This window comes from Lissotriton vulgaris, chromosome 8 (assembly GCF_964263255.1).
Source record: "Lissotriton vulgaris chromosome 8, aLisVul1.2, whole genome shotgun sequence".
Taxonomy (NCBI): domain Eukaryota; kingdom Metazoa; phylum Chordata; class Amphibia; order Caudata; family Salamandridae; genus Lissotriton; species Lissotriton vulgaris.
In genome coordinates this window covers 1,497,669,224-1,497,696,977 of record NC_141696.1, presented here as the reverse complement: position 1 = coordinate 1,497,696,977, position 27,754 = coordinate 1,497,669,224, and the positions used below count along the sequence as shown (strand labels likewise).

The 27,754-nt window shown below is 48.7% G+C and overlaps 1 protein-coding gene across 1 annotated transcript in view; it reads left to right on the top strand.

Annotated features, from left to right (window-relative positions):
- Nucleotides 1-27,754, top strand: part of LOC147698991 (uncharacterized) — a 617,200-nt gene that overhangs the window by 482,524 nt on the left and 106,922 nt on the right. The gene's annotated exons all lie outside the window — the stretch shown is intronic.

Below are 27,754 nucleotides of genomic sequence, written 5' to 3'. Positions count from 1 at the left end.
CACCTGGTCGAGGTGACTTCGTCCGGTGCCATCCTGGTGCCCATCTAATCACTGGCTAGTGATTCAGAACTTGGTCCCCTCTGCTTACAGGTATCCTCCATCATCGATCCAGGCTTGGATCACATCGAACTTCATCACTGGTCGCCTGCCAGCAACTTCTTCTTTCAGGCTCCATAGACTGCAACGAGGATTCCCGACGTCTTTTCAGCCCTATGCAGCCGCAGCCCCTGGGCTAGGTAACCTGAGCATTTCGGTGCTCCAGCATAGCTTAACTATCTAAGTGTCCAGATCCTTTTTCGTTTCAGCTCTACCTAGTTGGATTCGTCCGATAACACTAACTTTACGAAATCTAGCATCCATAGACTTTGTCCCGCATCCCGCGTGAGAGTGCACACTCTGCACCCAATCTCCCTAGGCCTCCTGAGCTTTGTATTGTGCTTAGCGCCCTGTCCTCATAAAGAGTCCAGGGCTGTTGTGTTCTAAATAAATATCCTTTTATTTTTATAACAACTTGTGTGGTGTCCTTTCACTTGATGTTCAAGGGGTATATGTGATGGTATAACAGCAGGCTTAACACGCCCTCTAGAGTTTAGCCTAAAGACTGCTCTTGTCCATGCTACTAGGATAGCTGGTCTATCAGGTTGACTTACAACCAATCATCAATAAGGGTTGTTTGGACTGATACATAGTGATCACTAGAATAGTGAGCACTGCATATCAGGCCAAGTTCTCACAGTGTGGGCACGGGTCACACGGAGATCCTGAGTGGATGGAGTTCATGACCTTGCGTGTCTCGTCGTCGTTGACGTTGGACCAGGAGGTCGGGCGGTTGGTGCTGGCGGTGTTCACAGGGAAGGATGAGTCTGGCGTAGTCGGGCGGTTGTGGTGTTGAAGCTGTCATGGATGTCAGTGATCTTTCGGTGGAAGAAGATGGCCAGTGAGTTGCAGAGTTCTTGTGAGGGCAGTATGTCATTGGCGCTGGGGTTGGAGAGTTCATGTACGATGCTGATGAGCTCTTTGCTGTCATGTGCGTTGTTATCCAAGCGGATCTTTGAAGGAGGATCTCTTGGCTAATCTGATGAGGTGGTGATTTCTGCGGGTAGCGTCCTTGTGGGCTGCGTGGTTGTCTGGTGTGCGTTCGAGGGGCCATGTTTCTCCAGTTTTCGGCATGCACGTTTGGAGGCCTGGAGCACGTTGGTGAACCATGTGGCTCTCTTGCTGGTGTGGCTGTTGAAGAGTTTCTTGAGCGGGGCAAGGGTGTTGGCGCAGTTGTCGATGCACTGTCTGAGGTTAAGGGCTGCGGCGTCAGAGTTGGTGGGGTCGGTGGGTGAGTTCTTGGCGAGGGAGGTGAGTAGCTGGTCTTCGGTGACTTAGCTCCAGCAGCGACCAGGCAGCTGTTGGGTGCGATAGTGCGTGGTTGGTTTCTTGAATGTGAAGTGGATGCAGTGGTGGTCGGTCCGGTGGAGTTCGGTGGTGTGATTGAAGGCGATGTGGGAGCCTGTGGAGAAGATGGGTTCAAGTGTGGCCAGCGGCGTGGGTGCGTTTGGTGACGGGTTGTCTGTTGCAGAGGTTGGCGAGGTTGGCGGAGTTGGTGTCGTTGTTCTCGAGGTGGAAGATCAGGTCCCAGAGGAGGATGTAGTCCGTGGAGGCGAATGCGTGGGTGCTGGCGAGGTCGGCGATGGTGTCGCTGAACTGAGCCTGGGGTCCTGGTAGTCTGTAGATGAGTGTTCCTCTGAGGGTGGTGTTGGGGTCGGTGTGTATTCGGAAGTGCAGGTGTTCAGCGGTGTTGAGAGTGTCGTCTGCGTGGGTGGCGACTTTGAGGGTTTACTTGTGGTTGATGGCTATTCCTCCTCCAATTCCGTTGGCACGATCCCTGCGAGTGATCTTGTAGCCGTCTGGGATGGCTATGGCAATGTCGGGCGCCAAGGAGTCATTCCACCAGGTCTCGGTCAGGAAGGCCCATCTGGGGCGAAGCTGCGAGCAGATCCCAGAGCTCGACGGCGTGTTTGCGTGCGGAGTGGGTGTTGAGGAGTATGTAGCGGAGGTGGTTGGGTCCAGTCTTCGGAGGTTTGGTGTTTCTGTCGCAGGTGAAGCTGCAGGTGCGGCAGGAGAAAGGTCCGTGGGTCTGTTTTGGGGCGGCCTGGAAGCAGGTGTGGTTTCAGCCGGCGTTGAGTGCTTGGAGGCTGCTGGCGTTGTAGTGGAGTCTGGTGTGGCGTTCGCAGGGTCCAAGGGTTGGCGAGTGGCGGTGTGGGGGTGACCTGCCTGCAAGCAGGGTCAAAGGTCACTCCTGAACACCGTCACTCAGCCACTTTAAGAGGATACCTGAAAGGGAGGAGCAGCTGGGAGGCAGGAGCGGGGAGGCTAATGGGTGTGCTGGGGGGCGGGCCGCAGGAAGGCAGTGGCTGGAAGGCAGGGTAGAGAGCGGTGGGGGGCAGGGGGGAAGACGGCACCCGAGCGGGTCGCAGCAGTGGTAAAAGCAGCAGATGGTGAGTGGCGGTGTGGGGGCGACCTGCCTGCAAGCAGGGTCAAAGGTCGCTTTCAGGTGCAATGTTTTGACAGAAGAAACCGTTAGAAATATCTAATGTGGTTTTACATTTTTTACGCACAATGTTATTCATTAGTGCTGCACTGTGTGCATTTTGTACTGCAAAGGTTTTGCAACAAGAGTTTAAATGTCTGTAATCCAAAACTAGACGATATGTATTGTCTGGTTTGGAGACAGGAAACAAAGGATTGTTCATTGACAAGGTGCATGTTTCAATCACCCCTTGGTGTTCAAGTTGATCTAATATCTCCATGACCTGTTTTTTAGCTTCTTGCTTAACTGGATACTGCCTCTGTGCAGTTGGTTGAATTTATAACTGGATTTTATGGTTAGGAGAATCCTCATTCCATCCTACATGATTTTTATATAATGCTGGAACCTGGGCTACAGCCCATTTTCTGCATAGGTGTATTTTAAATGAATTGGAATATGATTGGAGAAGGCTGGCATAATGGTTAACATGGGCATCTATTGGAATTCTCAAGGGCATATTTCTTGATATTATGCCCCAAGGTTTTTCACGTGTCTTGCTTCTTTCCTGTAGCTCTCCCTCTCTCCCCTCTGTCTCTCTTGGTCTCTGTCTCTCACTCCTCTCCTCTCCCATCTGCCCCTCTCTCTCCTTCTCTGTCTGTCTGTCTGTCTCCCTCTCCCCCCTCTCTCTCCCCACCTCCCTGTCACTCTCTCCTCTTCTCTCTGTCTCTCTCTATCTCCCTTAGCCCCTGTCCGCCGAACATCCACCGACCTCTATGTTCAGCTTCCAGTCCGCCTGGCCTGTACCACAGATCCCTACACCTCCCCCCCACCTCTTGATATCCACAGACCAACAGAGAAGACACACTGTCGGCAACTGACAGGGACTGAAAACAGGGAAGATGCACGGATTATTGTATGGACAGATGAGTAACAACAGATAGACATGTCACTGACGGACACGCAGTGTATAGATCACTCAGATTGGATACAACATTGATTGTTGGAAAGAACATTCTGAAATAAAAGATTCAACACGTCAGTAGGTGGGAATATGTTATTAACAGCATTTCATGATTTTGCCCCCAGTTAGCACTTGAACTGCGACTTTTTAACACAATGTGAAAGACAGAAAGGAAGTTTCTGGTGTATGCTGAGTTGCAGTGAAAGTGTCCGATAATCAATATTTGGTTTATTAAATCCTGGCATTAGTCCGTCTTCTGTTTCTACGCCCCCGGGTGGGGGCCCAGCATTCGAGGGGGCGGAAGAGCAGGTGCCCAGGTGATTACAGGGCCCCCTAGTTGCCCCCCCAGGTGTTAACATTGAACACATCTGTAGATGTGTGTCTTTTCGCAAAGGGGGAGGGGCTTACAGCCCTCTCCTCGCCCATGCATGAGGCTGCACACACACCTGGCAGGCTTTAATAAACGTCAATACCAAAAGATCCATGTACCCTGGACTGGGATTAGTGTTCATCTAATCAGGCATGACATTCTGCTGGAATTTATATACTTTAATTCCTCAGCGGACGCCCTCTGAGAACGTCAATCTAGGCGTATGACCTCAAACATGCCAGTTTGTCCAAAAACAAATCATTGTTTCTTTGAACATAAAAACTAAGGGAGATCATCCAGACGTGTTTTTCAACTCAACAAAGCCCACCAGCGACTGCTCAACTGAAACAGTGCACCATCCACACTTAAAGTGAAATAAACATAGAAAAAATGTGTGAAAAAATGTGTGGTGAGGAGGAAGGCACCTCACGGGAGAACACCCTCGGGGCCTTTAGGCAGGCAAGTACCAAATTCTTTCCCCTTTCTCATCATCGGTTGCCATACCTCCTCAAAGAAAATGTGTCCCAACGCAAAACCATATGTGTCATGTGCATATAAACAGGTGCAAGAGAAACAACATTCAAGGATTCACTTCTCGGTATGAAGACAAGAAAAGTGTCTAAAATCAACCGACACACCAAAGTTACCATTTTATTATTAGTTGTGGTGTGTACAGGTGAATTAAAAAGGGTGGTAGCTTAGCCTCGCATACCAATACCCACAGCCAACATGTTTCACTGCCCTACACACTTATTGGCAGATTCATCAGGGCTCACCACTGGGTCGTTGCACCAATATTGGACACTCTCATAGTGGAAACCTTATCCAGCCAAATCCTCTCGTACCAGCTGGAAGAGGACAGGAATTTTTTGTCGATTGTCACATCAATCGTACAAACTGGCACCAGGACCGTAATTCATCCCTGAAAGACAGAAAGGAAGATTCTGGTGTATGCTGAGTTGCAGTGAAAGTGTCAGATAATCAATATTTGGTTTATTAAATCCTGCCATTAGTCCGTCTTCTGTTTCTACGCCCCCGGGTGGGCGCCCAGCATTCGAGGGGGCGGAAGAGCAGGTGCCCAGGTGATTACAGGGCCCCCTGGTTGCCCCCCCAGGTGTTAACATTGAACACATCTGTAGATGTGTGTCTTTTCGCGGAGGGGGAGGGGCTTACAGCCCTCTCCTCGCCCATGCATGAGGCTGCACCCCGACCGAGCAGGCTTTAATAAACGACAGACCACCTGTGCCCCCCACACACTCACACCAGACAGGAAGGGATTCATCACCACCGGAGGAGATCGGAAAAGACCCAAGATCAACCGATGATGCCGCAGAAAATGATTCTCCAAAAGAAATAGAGCTGAGGGGCGAGGAGCTTTACCTCCATGTAAACCTTGTCCAAGGACACTGGCTCCACCTTAAATAAACAAGAACATACATGTCGAATGTAAGTACATGGGGATGTGGTCACGTGCCCCATGGGAGCGCACACATCAGCGCTGCTTTGGGTAATGAGTAATCTGACTGTGTAGTGTGTACCTCAAATATTTTTATAAGTGCGGATTAAAGGACACATTCTGGAACTCAGGGGGTGACACCCCCACACTACCCCACCCCCCCCTCTCACAAGGAATACATCTTTGCCACCTGGCTGAAACTACAAGTGGCAGTGGGGCAGCACTAACCCCCGCGATGCTGGGTTGAGCCGAGCCCTGGGGGCCCCTGGCCTGAGAGAGCTCCTGACTCAGCGCGGGGGCTGGCCCAGGGCCGTCATTGGTAGCGCTATAAGATTGACGGCCCTGGGACCCACAAACTGGGTGCGCCGCCGCGCATCGCACCATCATCACCACTGCTAGTACGTGGTGGTGCGTGCGTGGCGTGCACTAACTGCAGGATTTGTTCTAAGCAGCAGGTGCGCTTGAACAGTGCAGTAATAACTGCCCCCGTCCCCACCGCCCCCCTCCAACCCCAGCTACGCCGCTGGTTGGGTTCCTTTCCTTTGGCCATCAAATAAGGGAGACTCAACTATACTTGGGATTCAGGTAATATATAAAAATGTATTTAGCTGCTGTCTCTGGGCCACAAGACTACTCAAACATTCTTTCGTTTTCACCCTCTCTTAATCCAATCCCGTCACCCAGCAGCCAAACTGAATGTGCCAAAGTACCCCACCACTATTACTGCCAAGCCCCATGTGGACATCTTCCCCAGAGGACAGACTAAAAGGTCCGAAATGCAGTGAGGCTATTTTGAACGCTGGCAGATTTCTAATCGTGATGAATATTTTCAGTAACGAGTTAAGAATTTCTCTTTTATAAATATAAAGCAGAGCAGTCTGCAGAGGCGAGGCTGCTCTGAGAGCCTTGTGTTCACAGCGTAACCAGATTGGTGTCACCCCCCCCACTGATGGTGTCACCTGGAGCACTCTGCACCCCCCGCACATCCCTAGTGACGCCGCTGGGTCTTGGGCTAAAGTGCTGACTGCTGTACCACAGTTGAGAGTTCTTCTGAGTTCTTCAAGTATCATATTAGCGCTTCCTGAACAGACACGGATGTCTTTCTGAGTGCAATATAGCCTTATAAGTATTCTTAAGCAGCAGCCATCGGCATTCGCTGCCTAGTGGAGCTTAGTTAATCTGCAGGTGTTGCAGTGACTCAAGCCATTTATTTAAAGTGCTGAAGTGCATAGAAGAATTGAGCCTGTAAAGTTTAAGCTACCACAATGATACTAATATCTATCTGTATTTGAAAACTTTAAAACAGGAATTTCAGTGTGTTTGCAAGTTAATAAAAATGTTGGCCATTCTTCAACATCCTGCTGTAAGTTTTATCCAGTTTAAAAATTGTGCCTGGAACTCTTGCGTGTGTGAGTGTATAAAGTGCAATAGAATTTGGGCCATGCCCCGTTCCTGAAGCTATTTTATCTTTCCGTTTTTCTCTGAGTCTGCTTGATGCCGAAGTTTCCTTAATTCCGCAAAATATTTTACGCCCCGGCAGGACAAAATGATTGAGGAACCTCCGATCCAGCTTATCACAGCTTGCCTGCATGTACGGATGTTCGACTCGTTAAAAATGGATTTTAGTATTAAATCTGTTTGCCCCAGTATTGGAACTTTCATAGATTCCCATGCTTTTGTATCATTCCCCGTCGTCGGAATGGGAGTCTCGGTAATAAAAAATACCATAGTAGTAGGTGCAAAAGAGAAAGGAAAGGCCTAGGCCTTATTCCCTTTTGTAGCATATCAGCCTCTTTTTGTAAAAGAGACCACATTTTTGGCATCAGCCAATCAGAAGAGCCTCACCCCTGGAACCTTCCTGAAGGAACCTCAGAGCCTCATATTTTCTACCGCACGTTGTGCTAGGGAGTCTCCTTTGAGCTCTGCTCTATTTTCAACTCTTCAAGTAGATTTCTACAGTGTTTTCTTCAGGATTACTTCAGGATTTCTTCAGTTTGCTTCAGAATTCTCTTCTTTTCATCAGGATGGCTGAAGTTGAGAAAAAGAAAGCCCTTTTCAAGCCCTGTTCCACCTGTGGAAAGAAAAGGCTGTTTGTGGAAGACAAACACAAGGATTGTATTTACTGCCTTTATCCGGATCACAAGGCAGAGGACTGCAAAATTTGCCGCACTCTCTCCACCAAGACCTTGAGAGATCGTGCTGGAAGACTGCTTACATGGCTACAGAGGCAGAAGGAGAGGAAACATGGAGTTTCCAGTGATGAGGAGGAATCGTCTTCATTTGCTTCCTCAAAAAGGTCAGTGAAAAGGGGTAGAGGTTCCCCATCTTCCTCTGTTGGGCGCCCCTCAAAGGCTTCTAAAAAGACCCCCAGAGAGTCTGATAGCCGGGGTTCAGGAAGTTCCCCCCACCGCAGTGGGGAGGATAAGGCAGAACTGGTTTCGCCTCCTAAGGGTGAGAAGACAGACCCAGCCTTCAAAAAACCCTCTTCACATTCTTCAGAGAGGAGTTCTAAGTCCTCTACGACGAAGACATCGTCGACGTTGGGTCCGTCGACGAAGAAAATGAAGCCCAAAATCCAATTGGTCCAGTCGACGGGCTCGTCGGCAGGAGGATCGTCGACGAAAGCTTTGTCGTCGTCGTCGAAGAAGGTATCGTCGACGGCAGCGTCGACGGGGAGTGTGCCGACGACATCGTCGACGAAGACGTCGTCTACGGCTACATCAACATCGTCGACGAGGAAACCCTCATCATCGACGGCAGTGACGACGACAGCGTCGACGACGGTATCGACGACGGTGGTGTCGTCGACGAGTGCATCGACGACGACGACAATTTCTACTACGTCGGCAGGCTCGTCGGCGGTGGTGTCGACGACGACATCTGTCATTCCAATATCGTCGACGAGGATATCTCCGGCGTCGACGGAACCATCGACGATACTGGCTACGGAGAGACGAGTGACGGTTTCTTTAGCTAGAATCACTCCTGAGATGACATCCCCGAGAAGAGTGACCTCTTTACCGCCAAATTTGTTGTTGGACCAGGGAGAATCTGAGGAAGACGGACATGACACTTATGACTATGCCAATAGCCCGTCTCAGCTACTAATCAAAAGTCAAGAGACAGATTCAGAAGGGGCATATGACCAGGGGGAAGGAGAATATCACCAAATGGCCCACTCTAAGAGCTATGAGCCACAGGACATGGTTTCTGTTCCTACAACATTCCTGCATGACCTCCACAAGATGCTGCAGGACTATAAGTCAAAAGCAGAAAGACCATCACCACGTAAGTCTGCTCCTTCGACACCAGTGAGGAACCCCTCATCTGAAATTCTTCCGGAACTTCCGATACAAACGCCGCATCAACCTCAGCGGCCGGTGCCTCAGGCTCCGTCAGAGCCAGCTGATGACCCGGATGGGGATGATGACGAGGAATCATCCAATGGTGACCAAGAGTCGGATCGTGATGAGGATGAATATGATGAATACATCATCCCAGACCAGGCTTCGCCTCATCCAGACTTGGTGGATTCACCTCCTGTTGACATCGGCAGTTTTCACCAGCTGATGGAACGTGCAGCTGGGAGATTTAAACTGGTAATGCCCGCTCGAACCACGGACTGTTTCTTATATGATTTCAAGGAAACACACCGCAAGACAACAAGGTTGATTCCAATTGTGGATCATTTGTGGGAGGAGCTTTGAAAGCTATGAAAAACCCAGCGACGGTGGTCCCTGTACTACCGCGTCTGGATAAAAAGTATAAAGCACCAGATGATGGACCTGCAGCGCTAACGGGCCATCCAAAGCCTGACTCTGTCATCTCGCAGGCAGCACAGAGGAAGTCGAGGAACCCCTCTGCTCCCTTAACGGCCCCTCCTGACAAGGATGGATGACGTCTTGATAACACGGGCAAGCGGTTTTCATCGATGGCCGCAAATGCTTTGGCGATATTGGGACGATATGATCGCTAATTATGGTGTGATATAGCTCCATATCTCGAACAGCTTCCGCCGGAGTCAGTGGCGGAAGCAAAAAAGACTTTACAAGAGGGTGAGGCGGTCTCTATGGAAATTATAGACTGTGCCATGGACATTGCCACAACGTCCTTTCGGGCGTTGGCAGGAGCGGCAGTGTTGAGACGCCAAGGATGGCTGAAGGCAAATTGGTTTAGACCGGAAATTCAAAACAAGGTCCTTGATCTGCCCTTCGATGGCGACGCCCTGTTCGGGAAATTAATAGATGATACTCTTCAAGAGATCAAAAAGGACACAGAAACAGCCAGGTCGCTAGGAACCCTCCAGTATCGCAAATCTCCCTTCAGAGGTTCAAGAGGCAGAGGAGGTGGTTATAGAGGTTCATACCAACACCAGCAGCAACGCTATTCTTCTAACAGCTCAGGATACCACCAAACCCGCCAGTCTTACCAGCAAAGACAGGGCCAATCTTCAGGTTACTCGAGGCCGTACAACAAGGGCAAGCAGGCTGCCCGTGGACGGGACACGTCCAAACGCCAATAGCGGCCTCCTGGCTCTGCCTACTGTTCCCTCCTCCAGGAAATCATCAGTTGGAGGCAGGGTGTCAAAATTCCTTCAAAATTGGTCCAAAATAACATCGGACCGTTGGGTGATCAACATCATAAAACGAGGACATACTTTGGAATTTATGGAAGTCCCTCCACCCAGGCCCCCGGCAGCCATTCCATCGAAAAATCTGCGTCTCCTAAGGCTCGAAGTACAACAAATGCTCCGCAAAGGGGCGATAGAGCCGGTCCCCTCCAAACAACAGGGCCAGGGGTTCTATTCCAGGTTCTTCCTGGTGAGAAAAACGCTGGAAAAATGGCGCCCCATCTTGGACCTCAAGGAGCTAAATACCTATCTCGTCTCCCTATCCTTCCGGATGGTATCCCTACAGGACATATTGAAGATGATCAGCCCGGAGGATTTCATGGCACACTCGATCTGGAGGATGCGTACTTCCATGTCCCAATTCACCCAGCGCACAGAAGGTTCCTACGCTTCACAGTAGCCAAGAGCCATTTTCAGTTCAGAGTTCTGCCGTTCGGTCTTCGCTCTGCCCCAAGGATTTTCACAAAGGTGCTGGCACCCGTGGCAGCATTTCTGCGAAGAAACCACTTCCAGGTCTTCCCTTATCTGGACGATTGGTTACTGAAGGCCCCGACCAGAAAGTTAGCGCAGGACGCAGTGCAGGCTTGCACCAATCTGTTCCAAAATCTGGGGCTCACTTTGAACAGAGAAAAATCCACGCTGATGCCCTCAAGAAGAACACGGTTCCTAGGAGCAGTGTTAGATTCAAAGCTCTCAAGGGCGTTTCCTACTCAAGAGAGGATAGAGAACCTACAACGGTTGGCACGAAACCTTCGAGGAAAAAGGTGTCTTTCTGTACGCAGCTACAAGGGGTGATGTCATCATGTATTCCTCTAATTCCGCACTGCACACTGCGGATGCGTCCCCTGCAGGAACAACTGGACCTCCAATGGAAACAAGTGCACGGATTGTTCGAGGACAAGGTGGTTGTCACTCGAGAGATGAAAGAGGCAGTGATTTGGTGGTCACATCAAGACAATTTGTGCCAAGGTCTATCCTTCGCAAGCGTACCATCGCCTCAAATACTAATGACGGATGCGTCATTGGAGGGATGGAGAGCAGTGATGCAGGATCTGCAGATCAGCGGCCATTGGTCTCCTCGCGAGCAAAAACTGCATATCAATCTGTTGGAACTGAGAGCGATCAGGCTAGCTCTTCAAGCCTTTCTTCCGCGACTCCAGGGTTCACAAGTGCTAGTCAGGACGGACAACACCACAGCTATGCATTATGTGAACAAGGAAGGAGGAACGAGATCACTCCTCTTGTCTCGAGTAGCTCAACAGATATTGGAATGGGCAATTCTTCAAAGAATTTCACTAAAGGCGGAGCACTTACCAGGAGTGGTGAACGAAGGCGCCGACAGACTGAGCAGGTTAGCCTCAGTCAGTCACGAGTGGGAACTAAAACAGCAGGTTCTGGATCTACTTTTTCAGACATGGGGCACACCGGAGGTGGACCTATTTGCGACGCCAACCAACAAGAAATGCCGGACATACGCCAGCAGGTTCCACCATCAGGGCTCATTGGGCAATGCCCTATCGATAGCCTGGACGGGGAGGTTTCTTTACGCGTTTCCACCAATTCCCCTGATTCCACGCCTCATCAGGAAAATGAAGACGGAACCATGCAAAATTATCCTTATAGCCCCGGCATGGCCGAGACAATTTTGGTACACGGAGTTGCATCTGCTGTCGCTAGTTCCTCCATTGCTGCTGGAGGAAGTTCCGGATCTTCTGACAATGTCCGGAGGACAGGTTTGGCATCCAGACCCAAGATAGTTACACCTGACTGCATGGCTCCTGACCAGCGAGAATTCATGAATGTCCCTCTTTCCAAGGAGATCAAGGACATCCTTTCCCAGGCAAGAGCACCTTCAACAAACAAGACATACAGATTAAAATGGAAAAGGTTCTGTATTTGGTGTAAAAAGGAAAAGGTTGATCCTTTTACGTCGAAACCTCATCAACTCCTGCCTTATCTACTCTCGCTAGCAAAGTCTAATCTGACCCATTCTACGATCAAGGTCCATTTGGCGGCAATTTCAAGATTCAGGAGATCTGACTCTGGTCCTTTATTATGGTCTTCAAGAATTGTCAAGCAATTCCTCAAAGGCCTGTTCAGGGTCTATCCACCAGTGAGACCTCCTCCTCCAACTTGGCATTTAAACTTGGTCCTGGCTCAACTGATGAAGGAACCATTTGAGCCGATTCACCGCTCAGACCTGAAATACTTGTCATGGAAATTGGCTCTACTCTTAGCCCTTACCTCGGCAAGGCGAGTGGGGGAGTTGCAGGCCCTTACTATCCAAGAGCCGTTTTTACAGTTCAAAAGAAACACGGTCATCTTGCGGACGAACCCAAGATTCATTCCTAAAGTTCCTACAGACTTTCACTTAAATGAGCCAGTGATTCTAAAGACATTTTTTCCAAACCCAGTCACTCCAGCGGAGAAGACATTGCACACTCTGGATTTACAACGATGTCTAAAATTCTACATAGACCGTACCAAGGAATTTAGAAAGACTTCGCAATTGTTCATTGCCTTTGGTGGTCCAAGCAAAGGTCTCCCTCTGTCCAAACAGGGGATCTCAAGATGGATTTCGAGTGCTATTCTGCATTGCCACAACATGGCAGGAAAACCTCTGGTGGGCAGGATCCGTGCTCACTCAACGAGATCAGTGGCATCCTCAACAGCCCTCTTTGCGGGGGTACATATAAAGGACATTTGCAGAGCTGCTACCTGGAGCAGCGTACACACTTTCACTAAGCATTACTGCTTAGAGTCATTGCAGCAGGATGAGGCGGCGGTGGGCCAAGCTGTCTTGAGGAACCTCTTCAAGTGATTGGTGAGCTTTCCTTTCTATCCCACCTTCCGTTGGTAACACATTTTGTGATTTCATTTTTTACTGTTATAAGGTACTTATTTACAAAATGTGTTTATGATGGTTTACTGCTTGCTATTCTGATACAAAAGCATGGGAATCTATGAAAGTTCCAATACTGGGGCAAGAAAACAAGTTACTTTCCTGTAACTTTGGTTCCCCAGTATTGGTAACTTTCATAGATTCCCATGCGCCCACCCACCTCCCCGGGGAAAGCTCAGCCTTCAGTAAGTAGGGTGTCTAGCACACAACGGCTACGAAAATCTGAGGCTCTGAGGTTCCATCAGGAAGGTTCCAGGGGTGAGGCTCTTCTGATTGGCTGATGCCAAAAATTTGGTCTCTTTTACAAAAAGAGGCTGATATGCTACAAAAGGGAATGAGGCCTAGGCCTTTCCTTTCTCTTTTGCACCTACTACTATGGTATTTGTTTTTACCGAGACTCCCATTCCGACGACGGGGAATGATACAAAAGCATGGGAATCTATGAAAGTTACCAATACTGGGGAACCAAAGTTACAGGTAAGTAACTTGTTTTCTTATTATTAACAAGTGAATGCACAAATGGACATAGCACATTTCCACAAGGCCTCGGCAATGTAAAGCAACAGAAGTCATGCAACAGAAAATATGACCATAACGTTTACTGGGCCAAGCGCAAGTGCAAGGCTGATGCCAATACTGAGTCCACAGCCTAGATAATCAAAAAGACAAAAATACCAAAAAGAGCAGAAACAATAACCCACCATCTAACCCCCTAGACCCAAAAAAATGGATTTGAAAAGCAGTAGCCTCAAGTCCTTGACTACAGGGCATACGCATAACAAATGAGTTATTGTTTGGTTAGCGTACCCGCATAATCAACAGTGTGCTGCTTGGTCTTTACTTTTCCACGATGGCTGTAAGTCCTTTGAGTCGTGCATTCCTAAGCGATGCTGAATAAAGCTCTTTTTTATCTTAATGCTGAAATGTGCTGATAGATAAGCTTGAGGCTTTATATGAGTGTAGGAATTAATCACTGTCCATGCATGACGTCGTTTGGCCAAAGTTTTTTTGTCTTCCGAGAGAGATATTTTCTTTGCTGAATCGCTGGATTTGTTAAAGTTCGCCTGATCTACCCTGCTGTCCCATGCTGATTTGATATTGAGTCCGGTCAAGGATTTTCTTAAATATGCTTCCCATGTATTAGATGTTTCTTGATCCACCTGGCCTTTGATCTCTTCCCAGCATAAACTGTTCAACATGCCGGGCTCGGATTGTGAGAAGTTGGCCTGATATGCAGTGCTCACTATTCTAGTGATCACTATGTATCAGTCCAAACAACCCTTATTGATGATTGGTTGTAAGTCAACCTTATAGACCAGCTATCCTAGTAGCATGGACAAGAGCTGTCTTTAGGCTAAACTCTAGAGGGCGTGTTAATCCAGCTGTTATACCATCACATATACCCCTTGAACACCAAGTGAAAGGACACCACACAAGGTGTTATGAAAATAAAAGGATATTTATTATAACACAACAGCCCTGGACTCTTTATGAGGACAGGGCGCTAAGCACAATACAAAGCTCTTAAAGAAATACTGAAAGTCGCACAATTTACACAAATGCCCGAGGGGCACGGAAAACCGTATACTACAAAAGTGGAATGCGAAATTACTAGCAGGTAAGTACTACTCTCAGAGACTTTAGAAACGCTAGGCCTACAATACTGAACCCTTGGATTAGAAGCAGGAGGTCTAGGGACGTCGTGTGCAGAGTGGGAACTCTCACGCGTAATGCGGGACAAAGTCTATGGATACTAGTAAATGCAAAAGTTAGTGTTCTCGGGCGAACCCGACTAGGTAGGTCAAAAATGAAAGTGGATCTAGACACTTAGAGAGTTGGACTACGCTGGAGCACCGTGGTACTCGGTTTACCTAGCCCAGGTGCTGCGGCTGTAGAGGGTTCAAGTGTCGTCGGGTTTCTTCGTTGACGAACCAGGAGCCTGAAGTGGAAGTTGCTGGCAGGCGACCAGTGAAGATGTTCCGGGCCGATCCAAGGACTGGATCAGCTGAAGAGAGTGCCTGTAAGCAGAGGGGACCAAGTTCTGAATCACTAGCCAGTGATTAGATGGGCACCAGGATGGCACCGGATGAAGTCACCTCGACCAGGTGAGTGGGCGACGCTGGGCTCTGCAGTCTCTCGGACCAGGAGGCGTTGTCAGCGACCAGGATGGAGGTGCGAGCTGTCCCACGAAGGTATCTGCTGTCGGCGATGCTGGACCCAGGATTGGGGCAACAACTCTTGGCAAATGCAAGCCCACGCGGTGGACTCAAAAATAGCGTCTGGAGTGGACCAGGAGGGTCCGGGGTGCTCCTCTGTTGGAGGTGAGCAAGGGCCAGCCTGGAGCAACCAGACCAGCAATGGAAGTGTCATAGTTAGTCGTCAAGAGGGCTACAAGCCAGCAGGCAAGTGGTCGGACAACGCGGTAAGCAGCAAAGAGCAGAAGGGCCCCACGCAGATCTCGTGGATGCTGGGGGGCTGGACTTCGGTGCTGGAGCTGCTCAGGGTTAGGGCTTCTCAAACCCCAAAGCACTCACTCGAGGATCCCTCGGCGGTCGTGCTGGATAAGCGTAGTGCAGTTCTGAAGATGGCCGGTCCCTCGAGGTCTTGTCACACCCACGAATCTCAGCTGGGCTGATGATGCAGGTAGAGGTCAGAGGTGCCAGGGAAGCCGGGTCTCGTCGTGCTGGTCGGTCTGGTTCCGGAGGAAGGACGTGCAGCAAACCGCAGGTTACTTAGTTGGTGCCCGCAGATGCAGGGTGACTACTCCTTAGTCACAAGGGAGAAATCTTAGGACGAAGAAGTCTTGAGTTCCTTTCGTAGAAAGTAGTTTCAGGATTCAAAGATGTTCTAATTTGGAAGGGTCCCCGCTCCCACCTTTATACTAAAGAAAGGGGCTGGTACGGGACTAGGTCCTGCCCATGGGTGGGACCAGGAAGCGGGGTGGTTACACCCCTCTCCCATGCCGGACTTTCCCCAGCTCAGGGGCTGGTGTGCCCCTGGAACTGGTTCAAGCCGGCAGATGCATAGTGAGCACTGGGGTGCCACTTGCAGTCACCTTCCTATTCAGCCCTGCCTACCCAGGATACACAAAACCCTGTCTGGGATGGTGCTAGCACCGCCCCTGACAGGAAACCCTTTGTCCAAGTTCTCCTCGCTGGAAGGACTCCCAGCAGCAGGAGGTCAGACTTGTGTCTGTGGTGGCAGCATCCATTTTGTGATGCTGAGGCTCGAGTTAACTTTAACCGGGGTTCACAGTTACATACATGTCGTGTCCCTCTAGAAGGGTGGAATGCTAACCCCGTCGCCAGAATTGGCGAGGGGTTAGTATTCCAATTTGTATGACACCTTACTCGACATGTTTTGATAAAGCGATACCAGAGTTGGCATATAACCGCGAGGATTATAATGCACTTAAGAGTATATGGTATGCGTTATCATGGAACAGCTATTAGGACTTGGTTCCGCAAGCTGCAAACGGGCTCAGCTCATGCCAGAGCACCATCTCACATGATTCCAAGCACTCTGCCTTCAGGATTGTTAAGGCCTGCCATAGGAGTGACTGATAGGAATCTATGTGTCCATTTTAGGGTTAGATATAGGTATACTATATCTAAAGCAAAGGGTGATTACACCACCTTGCCCCAGCTGTCGTGCAGCCAGTTGTGTCAGATTTAGATGGCCAGTCAGGGGTGGCATAATACATGCTGCAGCCCCCGGTAGGCCCTGAGTACACCTATGCCCTGAGTTACAGGGTCTGATAAGGTGGCCCAGTACCAATTGGTAAATGCACCTAAGGTACACGTGTCAATTTAGTGAGAGAACAGCTAGGCTGTGGGTCTGATTAGCAGACACCTTACTCGACATGTTTTGATAAAGCGATACCAGAGTTGGCATATAACCGCGAGGATTATAATGCACTTAAGAGTATATGGTATGCGTTATCATGGAACAGCTATTAGGACTTGGTTCCGCAAGCTGCAAACGGGCTCAGCTCATGCCAGAGCACCATCTCACATGATTCCAAGCACTCTGCCTTCAGGATTGTTAAGGCCTGCCATAGGAGTGACTGATAGGAATCTATGTGTCCATTTTAGGGTTAGATATAGGTATACTATATCTAAAGCAAAGGGTGATTACACCACCTTGCCCCAGCTGTCGTGCAGCCAGTTGTGTCAGATTTAGATGGCCAGTCAGGGGTGGCATAATACATGCTGCAGCCCCCGGTAGGCCCTGAGTACACCTATGCCCTGAGTTACAGGGTCTGATAAGGTGGCCCAGTACCAATTGGTAAATGCACCTAAGGTACACGTGTCAATTTAGTGAGAGAACAGCTAGGCTGTGGGTCTGATTAGCAGGCCCAGAGCCAGGGAAGTCGTAAACCAGTGAAGCAAAAAGCAAAAATCTGGGGTGATCATAGGATTGCAGACCCTACTCTCCTACATGACCCCCCCCCCCCAATCTTTGGGACAATAAACTAACCTTGACCAGGTGAGTCTTCTTGCTCTAAGTGGAAATACCTGGAGAGTCCATCTGCATTGCCATGATCAGTGCCAGGTCTATGCTCCACTGTAAAATCCATCCCCTGTAGGGAAATGGACCACCTAAGCAGTTTGGGGTTTTCACCCTTCATCTGATTTAGCCACAAGAGGGGCTTATGGTCGGTCTGATTCTTGAAATGAGTGCCAAACAAGTATGGCCTCAGTTTCTTCAGGGCCCAAACCACAGCAAAGGCCTCCCTCTCAATAGCTGACCAATTTTTCTCTCTGGGGGTCAGCCTTCGCTAATAAAAGCAATGGGCTGGTCATGACCATCAAAATTCAGTTGGGATAGAACAGCTCCCACACCCAACTCAGAAGCATCTGTTTGAACAATGAATGGTTTGGAGTAGTCTGGACTCTTTAGGATAGGTGCTATGCACATGGCCTGCTTTAGGTCATCGAATGCTTTTTGACAGCCTGCTGTCCACTGAACTTTCTTTGGCATCTTTTTACTTGTCAGGTCATTAAGTGGAGTCACAATTGATCCATAATTTCTGACAAATTTCCTGTAATAGCCAGTCAGGCCCAAGAAAGCTCGAACCTGAGTCTGGGTGGTTGGAGGAGCCCAGTCCTTGATGGACTGTATCTTGCTCTCCAGTGGCTGAACCTGGCCTCCACCTACAAGGTGGCCCAGGTATACAACCTGTGTCTGCCCTATCTGGCACTTTGTGGCCTTGATAGTGAGACCTGCTGCTTGCAGTGCCTCTAACACTTTCCTCAGGTGGACCAGGTGATCCTCCCAGGTGGAACTAAAGACAGCTATATCATCAAGATATGCTGCACAGAAGTCATCCAGCCCAGTGAGAACTTGATTCACCAGCCTTTGGAAGGTGGCAGGTGCATTTTTCAGACCAAAGGGCATTACCACAAACTGATAATGCCCACCAGGGGTAGAAAATGCTGTCTTGGGCTTGGAATCCTCAGCTAACCTGATTTGCCAATACCCAGCTGTCAGGTCATATGTGCTTAAGTAGTTGGCAGAAGCCAATCTATCTATAAGTTCATCTGCCCTTGGTATTGGGTGGGCATCAGTCTTAGTGACTGCATTGAGGCCTCTGTAGTCTACGCAAAACCTCATCTCTTTCTTACCACCCTGGGTGTGAGGCTTTGGCACTAGAACTACTGGACTAGCCCAAGGGCTATCTGAGGGCTCAATGACTCCCAGCTCTAACATTTTCTGCACCTCTGTCTTGATGCAGTCTCTGACATGATCAGGCTGTCTGTAGATTTTACTCTTGACTGGCAGACTGTCACCAGTGTCAACCTCATGGGTACACCAATTGGTTTGGCTGGGCGCAGAGAGAACATATTTCTAAAGGATTGAAGAACTTGTTTGCAATCCTTTTGCTGATGCCTAGAGAGGCTGCCACAAAAGACAACACCATCTACTGACCCATTATCAGGGTTCTGAGTGAGCAGGTCTGGTAGAGGGTCACTCTCCTCCTCCTGTCCCTCATCTGTGGCCATGAGCAATCTCATGTCCTTCTTGTCGACATATGCCTTGAGCCTATTCACATGGAGCACCCTGAGGGGGCTCCTGGGAGTTCCAAGGTCCACCAGGTAGGTGACCTCTCCCTTTTGCTCAATGATTGTGTGGGGCCCAGACCATTTGTCTTTGAGTGCTGCTGGGGCCACTGGCTCCAACACCCACACTTTATGTCCAGGCTTGTACACAGTCAGGACAGCCTTTTGGTCATGCCAAGCTTTTTGGAGTTCTTGGCTTGCCTCAAGGTTTTTAGAAGCCTTTTCCATATACTCAGCCATCCTGGAGCGGAGACCAAGTACATAGTCCACTATGTTGGTTGCAGGCTTTTTGAGAGGTCTCTCCCATCCTCCCTTCACCGAACACAGGGGTCATCTTACAGGATGCCCATACAGAAGTTCAAAAGGGCTGTAGCCAACCCCCTTCTGTGGGACCTCTCTGTAAGCAAACAAAAGGCAGGGTATCAGGACATCCCATCTACGCCTGAGCTTTTCAGGTAGTCCATGGATCATCCCTTTTAGAGTCCTGTTGAACCTTTCAACAAGCCCATTGCATTGTGTATGATAGGGTGTGGTGAACTTGTAGTTGACACCACATTCCTTCCACATAGCAGTCAGATATCCTGACATGAAGTTTGCACCTCTGTCAGAGACAACCTCCTTAGGGAAGCCCACTCTGGAGAACACTCCAACTAGGGCTCTTACCATAACAGGTGCTGTAGTGGTCCTAAGGGGAATAGCTTCAGGATACCTGGTGGCATGGTCCACCACCACCAGTATAAACTTGTGCCCTGATGCTGTTTGGGGTTCCATTGGACCAACAATGTCAATCCCCACTCTTTCAAAGGGTACCCCCACCACAGGCGTTGGTATAAGGGGGGCCTTTGTTGTGCCACCTGACTTACCACTGGCTTGGCAAGTGACACAGGAGCGACAAAACTCCCTGGTATCTTCATGCATGTGAGGCCAGTGAAAGTGTGAGACAAGTCTGTCCCAAGTCTTATTCTGGCCTAAGTGTCCTGCAAGGGGAATCTCATGGGCCAAGGTAAGAAGGAAACCTCTCTGTGACAAGGGGACGACCAGCCTCCTGGTTGCACCAGGTGTGGGGTCTCTTGCTTCAGAGTACAGGAGTCCATCATCCCAGTATACCTTGTGGGTACCTGTGGCGTTCCCTGCAGCCTCAGCAGCAGCCTGCTGTCTGAGGGGTTCAAGAGAAGGGCAGTCTAACTATGCCTTCCCCAGGTCTTCTCTGGAGGGTCCCCCTGAACCCAGAAACTCAACCTGATCCGGTTCAAGTTCTTTAGGCTCAGTTTCCCTCAGCTCTTTGAGGTCAGCCTCCTCTGAGACCTGATCCTCAACCTGGGGCAAGGGGGAAGGCGATGCCTTAACCCTACTGCTCTTCTTCTTGGAAGGTGTCTGGTCCATTGGTCCAGGATCCAGCACCTGTTCAGTGGGGCATCTTCTGGCCTGTGACCTAGTCACAGCAAGGACATGTGCTGACACACCTAACATTTCCATGTGAGTCCTCTGCTCCACTTCTGACCATAGTGATGACTCCAAATCATTGCCCAACAAACATTCAACTGGGAGGTCTGAACTAACCACAACTTTCTTTTTGCCACTTACCCCTCCCCAGGAGAAAGCCACAATTGCCATACTATGGTGGGTAGTGACATTGCTGGCATTGGTCACTAGGTAGTCTGTACCTAGTATGATCTGTCCAGGGTCCACAAAGTTAGGTGTCACCATTGTGACACTGGCACAAGTGTCCCTATAGGCCTGATCCATCTTTCCATTTATAAAAGGTGTCTGCCTGTATTTGCCCAAAGTATTGGGACTTGCATCAGGGGATATATCCATATCCCCTGTACAGACAAGGACAGCCTGAGTGAGTGTGCCAACTAAGTTGTCATACCCCTCAGATCCCAAGGTTAACCCAACTAATCCCTTGGGAGGTGCACTACCACTGCTGACTGTACTAGGGGGTGCAGGTGCCTTAGGAGCTGCAGTGGTAGGAGTTTGCCCTCCTTTCTTGGTGCACTCACTAAACCAGTGAGTTTTACTTTTACAGTATTGGCACCACCTTTTAGACTGGCCTTCTTGAGTCTTCTTTTTCTGCTGTGTAGCCTGACCCCCACCCTCTTTGGTTTGTTGGGGGCCTGTCAAAGACTTCTGGTCATTTTGCTCATTCTTATTGTTACCCTTTTGGTCTGCTTTCTTCTGACCACCCTGGTTCTGACCCTGGTTCTGCTTAACCCATGTTCTGACCCATCTGTCTGCCTTCTTTCCCAATTCTTGGGGAGAGGTCAGATCCGAGTCAACAAGGTGCTGATGCAACAACTGGTTCTGACAATTGTTTAAAATCTGTTCTCTCATGATCAGATTGTACAATTCTGTATAATCAGTAACCTTACTGCCCAGCAACCAGCCCTCCAAAGCCTTAGTGGCACAATCCACAAAATCAAACCAATCCTGAGACTGAGTTTTCTGGGTATCCCTGAACAGCAACCTGTACTGCTCAGTGGTTAAGCCAAACCCATCTATCAGTGTGTTTTTCAGGACTTGGTAATTGTTAGCATCCTCAGCTCTAGTAGTGAGGAGCTTATCTCTACCTTTGCCTTCAAAGGAGAGCCACAAGACAGCTGCCCACTGACTCTGGGGGACGCACTGGACAGTGCAGGCCCTCTCCAAAGCAGTTATCCATTTGTGGATATCATCCCCTTGTTTAAAGGAGGGCACTATCTTACTCAGGTGTCTAGTGTCTAAACTCCTGTCCTTTTCTCTAGGTAAAATGCTGCCACCAGTGGGGTCTACCCCACTCAATGTCTGCTCTCTAGCAAAGGCAAGTCTCTCTTTGGCCATGGCAAGTTCTTCCCTTTCAATCCTCAGATTGACTTCCCTCATCTTAGCTTCATGCTCTCTTCTCTGAGGGGATGTCATCCCTCTGTGAGAGGAGGTATGAGAGCCATTGGTTCGAATGGATCTGTTAGAGCCTCTGGATAGAGACCTAACTCGTCCATTCCCAATGTTAAGCCTGCCTGAGAGTGGCCCTGGGGGTCCCCCAAATCCATTCTCATGCCTGCTTAAGTTGGTCCTGGTGAGTCTACTGACTTCTACCTGACCCTTGTCTGCCTCATCCCCTGACACTTCCTGATCCTCCTCCTCTCCTTCACTAACTGTTCCATTGAGATGGAGGTCAGGGTCCCCAAGGGTTCCCTCTAAGGGGGGCATGTTCCCATCTGGATTAGAAGGGCCTGTATTAGAAGCTCTTCTGGCATCATAAGTCTCTAAGAGACCAATCAGGAATTGGATTGTAGGGTTAGAACCCTGTTTTAGCTTCCTGGAGGTACACACTTGTCTCATCTCCTGGAAGCTAAGAGCAGCATATCTTGATATGACCTGTGGAGGGTCAACTGACAAAAGGGGGGCCTCTGAGTTCCCTCCTTTGTCTGACATGTAAGTGATGCACCTACCTACACTATTTGTTTGCCTACTGATCCCTTGCTAAGAGTTGTAGTCAGGGTGTGCTAGGCCCTGTTGAACTACAACAGCTGGTTCAGTAGAACTCAGAGTATTCTAAGCTAAGTTATATGTACCTTGGTACTTATGTGATTTTTCAAATGATATTCTTAGGATACGTGTGGTAAAACAACAGCAAGCTCAAATCCCAACCGGCGCTCACCAATGTGAGAAGTTGGCCTGATATGCAGTGCTCACTATTCTAGTGATCACTATGTATCAGTCCAAACAACCCTTATTGATGATTGGTTGTAAGTCAACCTCATAGACCAGCTATCCTAGTAGCATGGACAAGAGCAGTCTTTAGGCTAAACTCTAGAGGGCGTGTTAAGCCAGCTGTTATACCATCACATATACCCCTTGAACACCAAGTGAAAGGACACCACACAAGTTGTTATGAAAATAAAAGGATATTTATTATAACACAACAGCCCTGGACTCTTTATGAGGACAGGGCGCTAAGCACAATACAAAGCTCTTAAAGAAATACTGAAAGTCGCACAATTTACACAAATGCCCGAGGGGCACGGAAAACCATATACTACAAAAGTAGAATGCGAAATTACTAGCAGGTAAGTACTACTCTCAGAGACTTTAGAAATGCTAGGCCTACAATACTGAACCCTTGGATTAGAAGCAGGAGGTCTAGGGACGTCGTGTGCAGAGTGGGAACTCTCACGCGTAATGCGGGACAAAGTCTATGGATACTAGTAAATGCAAAAGTTAGTGTTCTCGGGCGAACCCGACTAGGTAGGTCAAAAACGAAAGTGGATCTAGACACTTAGAGAGTTGGACTACGCTGGAGCACCGTGGTACTCGGTTTACCTAGCCCAGGGGCTGCGGCTGCATAGGGTTCAAGTGTCGTCGGGTTTCTTCGTTGACGAACCAGGAGCCTGAAGTGGAAGTTGCTGGCAGGCGACCAGTGAAGATGTTCCGGGCCGATCCAAGGACTGGATCAGCTGAAGAGAGTACCTGTAAGCAGAGGGGACCAAGTTCTGAATCACTAGCCAGTGATTAGATGGGCACCAGGATGGCACCGGATGAAGTCACCTCGACCAGGTGAGTGGGCGACGCTGGGCTCTTCAGTCTCTCGGACCAGGAGGCGTTGTCGGCGACCAGGATGGAGGTGCGAGCTGTCCCACGAAGGTATCTGCTGTCGGCGATGCTGGACCCAGGATTGGGGCAACAACTCTTGGCAAATGCAAGCCCACGCGGTGGACTCAAAAATGGCATCTGGAGTGGACCAGGAGGGTCCGGGGTGCTCCTCTATTGGAGGGGAGCAAGGGCCAGCCTGGAGCAACCAGACCAGCGATGGAAGTGTCGTAGTTCGTCGTCAAGAGGGCTACAAGCCAGCAGGCAAGTGGCCGGACAACGCGGTAAGCAGCAAAGAGCAGAAGGGCCCCACACAGATCTCGTGGATGCTGGGGGGCTGGACTTCGGTGCTGGAGCTGCTCAGGGTTAGGGCTTCTCAAACCCCAAAGCACTCACTTGAGGATCCCTCGGCGGTCATGCTGGATAAGCGTAGTGCAGTTCTGAAGATGGCCGTCCCTCGAGGTCTCGTCACACCCACGAATCTCAGCTGGGCTGATGATGCAGGTAGAGGTCAGAGGTGCCAGGGAAGCCGGGTCTCGTCGTACTGGTCGGTCTGGTTCCGGAGGAAGGACGTGCAGCAAACCGCAGGTTACTTAGTTGGTGCCCGCAGATGCAGGGTGACTACTCCTTAGTCACAAGGGAGAAATCTTAGGAAGAAGTCTTGAGTTCCTTTCGTAGAAAGTAGTTTCAGGATTCAAAGATGATCTAATTTGGAAGGGTCCCCGCTCCCACCTTTATACTAAAGAAAGGGGCTGGTACGGGACTAGGTCCTGCCCATGGGTGGGACCAGGAAGGGGGGTGGTTACACCCCTCTCCCATGCCGGACTTTCCCCAGCTCAGGGGCTGGTGTGCCCCTGGAACTGGTTCAAGCCGGCAGATGCATAGTGAGCACCGGGTTGCCACTTGCAGTCACCTTCCTATTCAGCCCTGCCTACCCAGGATACACAAAACCCTGTCTGGGATGGTGCTAGCACCGCCCCTGACAGGAAACCCTTTGTCCAAGTTCTCCTCGCTGGAAGGACTCCCAGCAGCAGGAGGTCAGACTTGTGTCTGTGGTGGCAGCATCCATTTTGTGATGCTGAGGCTCGAGTTAACTTTAACCGGGGTTCACAGTTACATACATGTCATGTCCCTCTAGAAGGGTGGAATGCTAACCTCGTCGCCAGAATTGGCGAGGGGTTAGTATTCCAATTCGTATGACACCTTACTCGACATGTTTTGATAAAGCGATACCAGAGTTGGCATATAACCGCGAGGATTATAATGCACTTAAGAGTATATGGTATGCGTTATCATGAAACAGCTATTAGGACTTGGTTCCGCAAGCTGCAAACGGGCTCAGCTCATGCCAGAGCACCATCTCACATGATTCCAAGCACTCTGCCTTCAGGATTGTTAAGGCCTGCCATAGGAGTGACTGATAGGAATCTATTGGGTAGATGCATCAACGTTGTCATTTGCGATTCCTTATTTGCGAAAAATAAGGAATCGCAAATAAGGAATCGCAAATGGCAATGCATCATTTATTTCGCAATTTTATTGAGATTCGGTAAAAATCGCAATTTTTACCGAATCGCAATAAAATTGCGAGTTTCAAATAGCGAATTCGCAATTCCCATTCATTCCTATGGGCTGAAATGCCCATAGGAATGAATGGGAATTGCGAATTCGCAATTTGAAAAACGGAATTCAACAAAGCATTTCAAGGGTGGAGAGGGGGGTCCAAAGGACCCCCCCCCCTGCACCCATGAAATGCACTTTTACCTGTAAGTTACATACACACATGTCCTAAGGACATGTGTGTCTGTAACTTAACAGTTTAAAAAATGCATTTTTGTGCGTTTTTAAACAGTTTTGCAAATTACCACTAAGTTCAACTTCGTGGTAATTTGCATTTGCAATTTGTAAAATCGCAAATGTTTTGAGAATGATGCATTGCATTTAAGGAATCGCAAATTTGCGATTCCTTAAAAGCAATCACATTTTTGGAACTCGCTAAAAATAGCGATTTTCCAAAAATGCTTGATGCATCCCAGAAACCAATTTAGGAAGTGCAAAAGGCCGATTTTTGCGAATCGCACCGTTTGCACTTCCTAAAAAGGTTGATGCATCTAGGCATAAGTGTCCATTTTAGGGTTAGATATAGGTATACTCTATCTAAAGCAAAGGGTGATTACACCACCTTGCCCCAGCTGTCGTGCAGCCAGTTGTGTCAGATTTAGATGGCCAGCCAGGGGTGGCATAATACATGCTGCAGCTCCTGGTAGGCCCTGGGTACACCTATGCCCTGAGTTACAGGGTCTGATAAGGTGGCCCAGTACCAATTGGTAAATGCACCTAAGGTACACGTGTCAATTTAGTGAGAGAACAGCTAGGCTGTGGGTCTGATTAGCAGGTCCACAGCCAGGGAAGTCGTAAACCAGTGAAGCCAAAAGCAAAAATCTGGGGTGATCATAGGATTACAGACCCTACTCTCCTACACGGATGATCTAAATTTATGGCACATCTTCGCAAAGGAGTTCATGCCCCGTAATATCCAATTCTGGAGACCGAATTCCAGCTGTACCTGTGCGGGGATGCGGACTTAGGGAGATTAAAAATGGCCTTGTAGAACTTTGTCTGGAGCTCTTTTAATAATTCAGACTACTTTCCACACCAGGTCTTTAGACCTTATGACAGGGTGGGGAGGGTTTGAGCTGCCATCACTTTTAAAAGGTGGTTGTGGGCCTGGCAGCCCAGTTTTTTCATTCAGTTGTCTGTAGGCGAAGATTAACGATTGGGCTTTAGCTCTTAAGTCAATTTTTTGTTCCTTATTGGAAGTTCCCCGCACCAGTTTTATACCAAGATATTTATAAGATGCTTGCTCATCAACTAGCACCCCTTTAACATACCATTTAAACTTAGATTTGTTTGCGGCCCACTATGCGTACCACCTTGGTTTTCTTCTTATTCAACTCAAGGTTTTCCTGGTCCAGGTAAATTGCTAGGTTGTTAATTGCTAGTTGCAGGCCAATCCGACTTTGACTCAACACCACGATGTCGTCGGCGTGCTGTAAAAAGGGAATTTGTTCTTTAAGCAGGATATATTATGAATCTTTTAAGAAATTGATTGCTAAGCCTGATGTCTTTGAGAGGGACAAGGAGGTCCAGACTGTGTAGACCACTTACTCGACAATTGCTTAAAGTAATGCTTGTGTGGCCTGCAACTCCTAAGTATCTCATAGGAAACCCCAAAAGAGTCAAATTTAGGCCAGATGCAGAAGCAACTCAGAAACTGGTCTGTTCCGCTGAAACCTCATTAGCTCAAAGGTGAGCGAGGTAGTTTTGGAGCTGCAAGTATCTTAAGAAGGTCTTCCTGTGCACACCAAATAAGCTCTGTAATTCCTTAAATGAAGGAAGAATACCAATGTGAAACAGTTGGCCAAGCCTTTCAACGCCAATGGATTGCCAGAACTGAATATAGCCTTCATGGATAAACAGTGGAAAGTTGAAGCTTCTTCCTAAAGACGTATTGTGGTTAAACCTGGAAATATGGCATCACGTTCTAATGTGGGACCTGACTCTACCAAAATGGCCAGAGTTTTAAACCTAATGGGGCAGATTTACGAGAAAGTGCTGCAGCGCGGCACCTCTAGCCCTTTGGCTGCGGCACGCTGCAACACTTTCAGAGCACAGGAATGTGACATATTTACAATGATATATATATATATTTTTTATTTAAAAAGTTTTGTACAGCGAGAACAAGACCCCAAAGGGTATCAATGCGCTTCACATTAATGGGAGGGGGAAACAAAGTAGGGGAACGTTGAGGTAAGGGAGGCTAACATGTTAAGCTAGTACAATTGTACATACATGTGAGCAAAACAAATGAAAAAATTAAATACAAAACTGTAAGGCACAACGTTACATAATAGGTAAGACAATAAATCAAAGACATTAATAATTGATAATAATCAAAATTTAAATAAAAAAAACAGACATTTTGAAAACAGACGGTGCCTGGACAAATTAAGGCAGGAACTTGTTCATTTGGATTGTTTTTACTTTCTATTTGAACTCAACCGTGTAGGGGGTTCTGCGAATTTCCGGTGGGAGAGAGTTCCAGATCTTGGGTGCTATCCCCTAGAACGCTCTGAGCCCCGTTTTCTTTTTACGAAATGTCTGCGGTTTGAGTAGCAATAAGGTAGCACTTCTGGCACCCCCTAACAATTCAATTTTCGGTGCCAGATATCCAGGTGATTTGTGGTGAGGGCTTTGTGTGTCAGAACAGCAATATTTATTTGTAT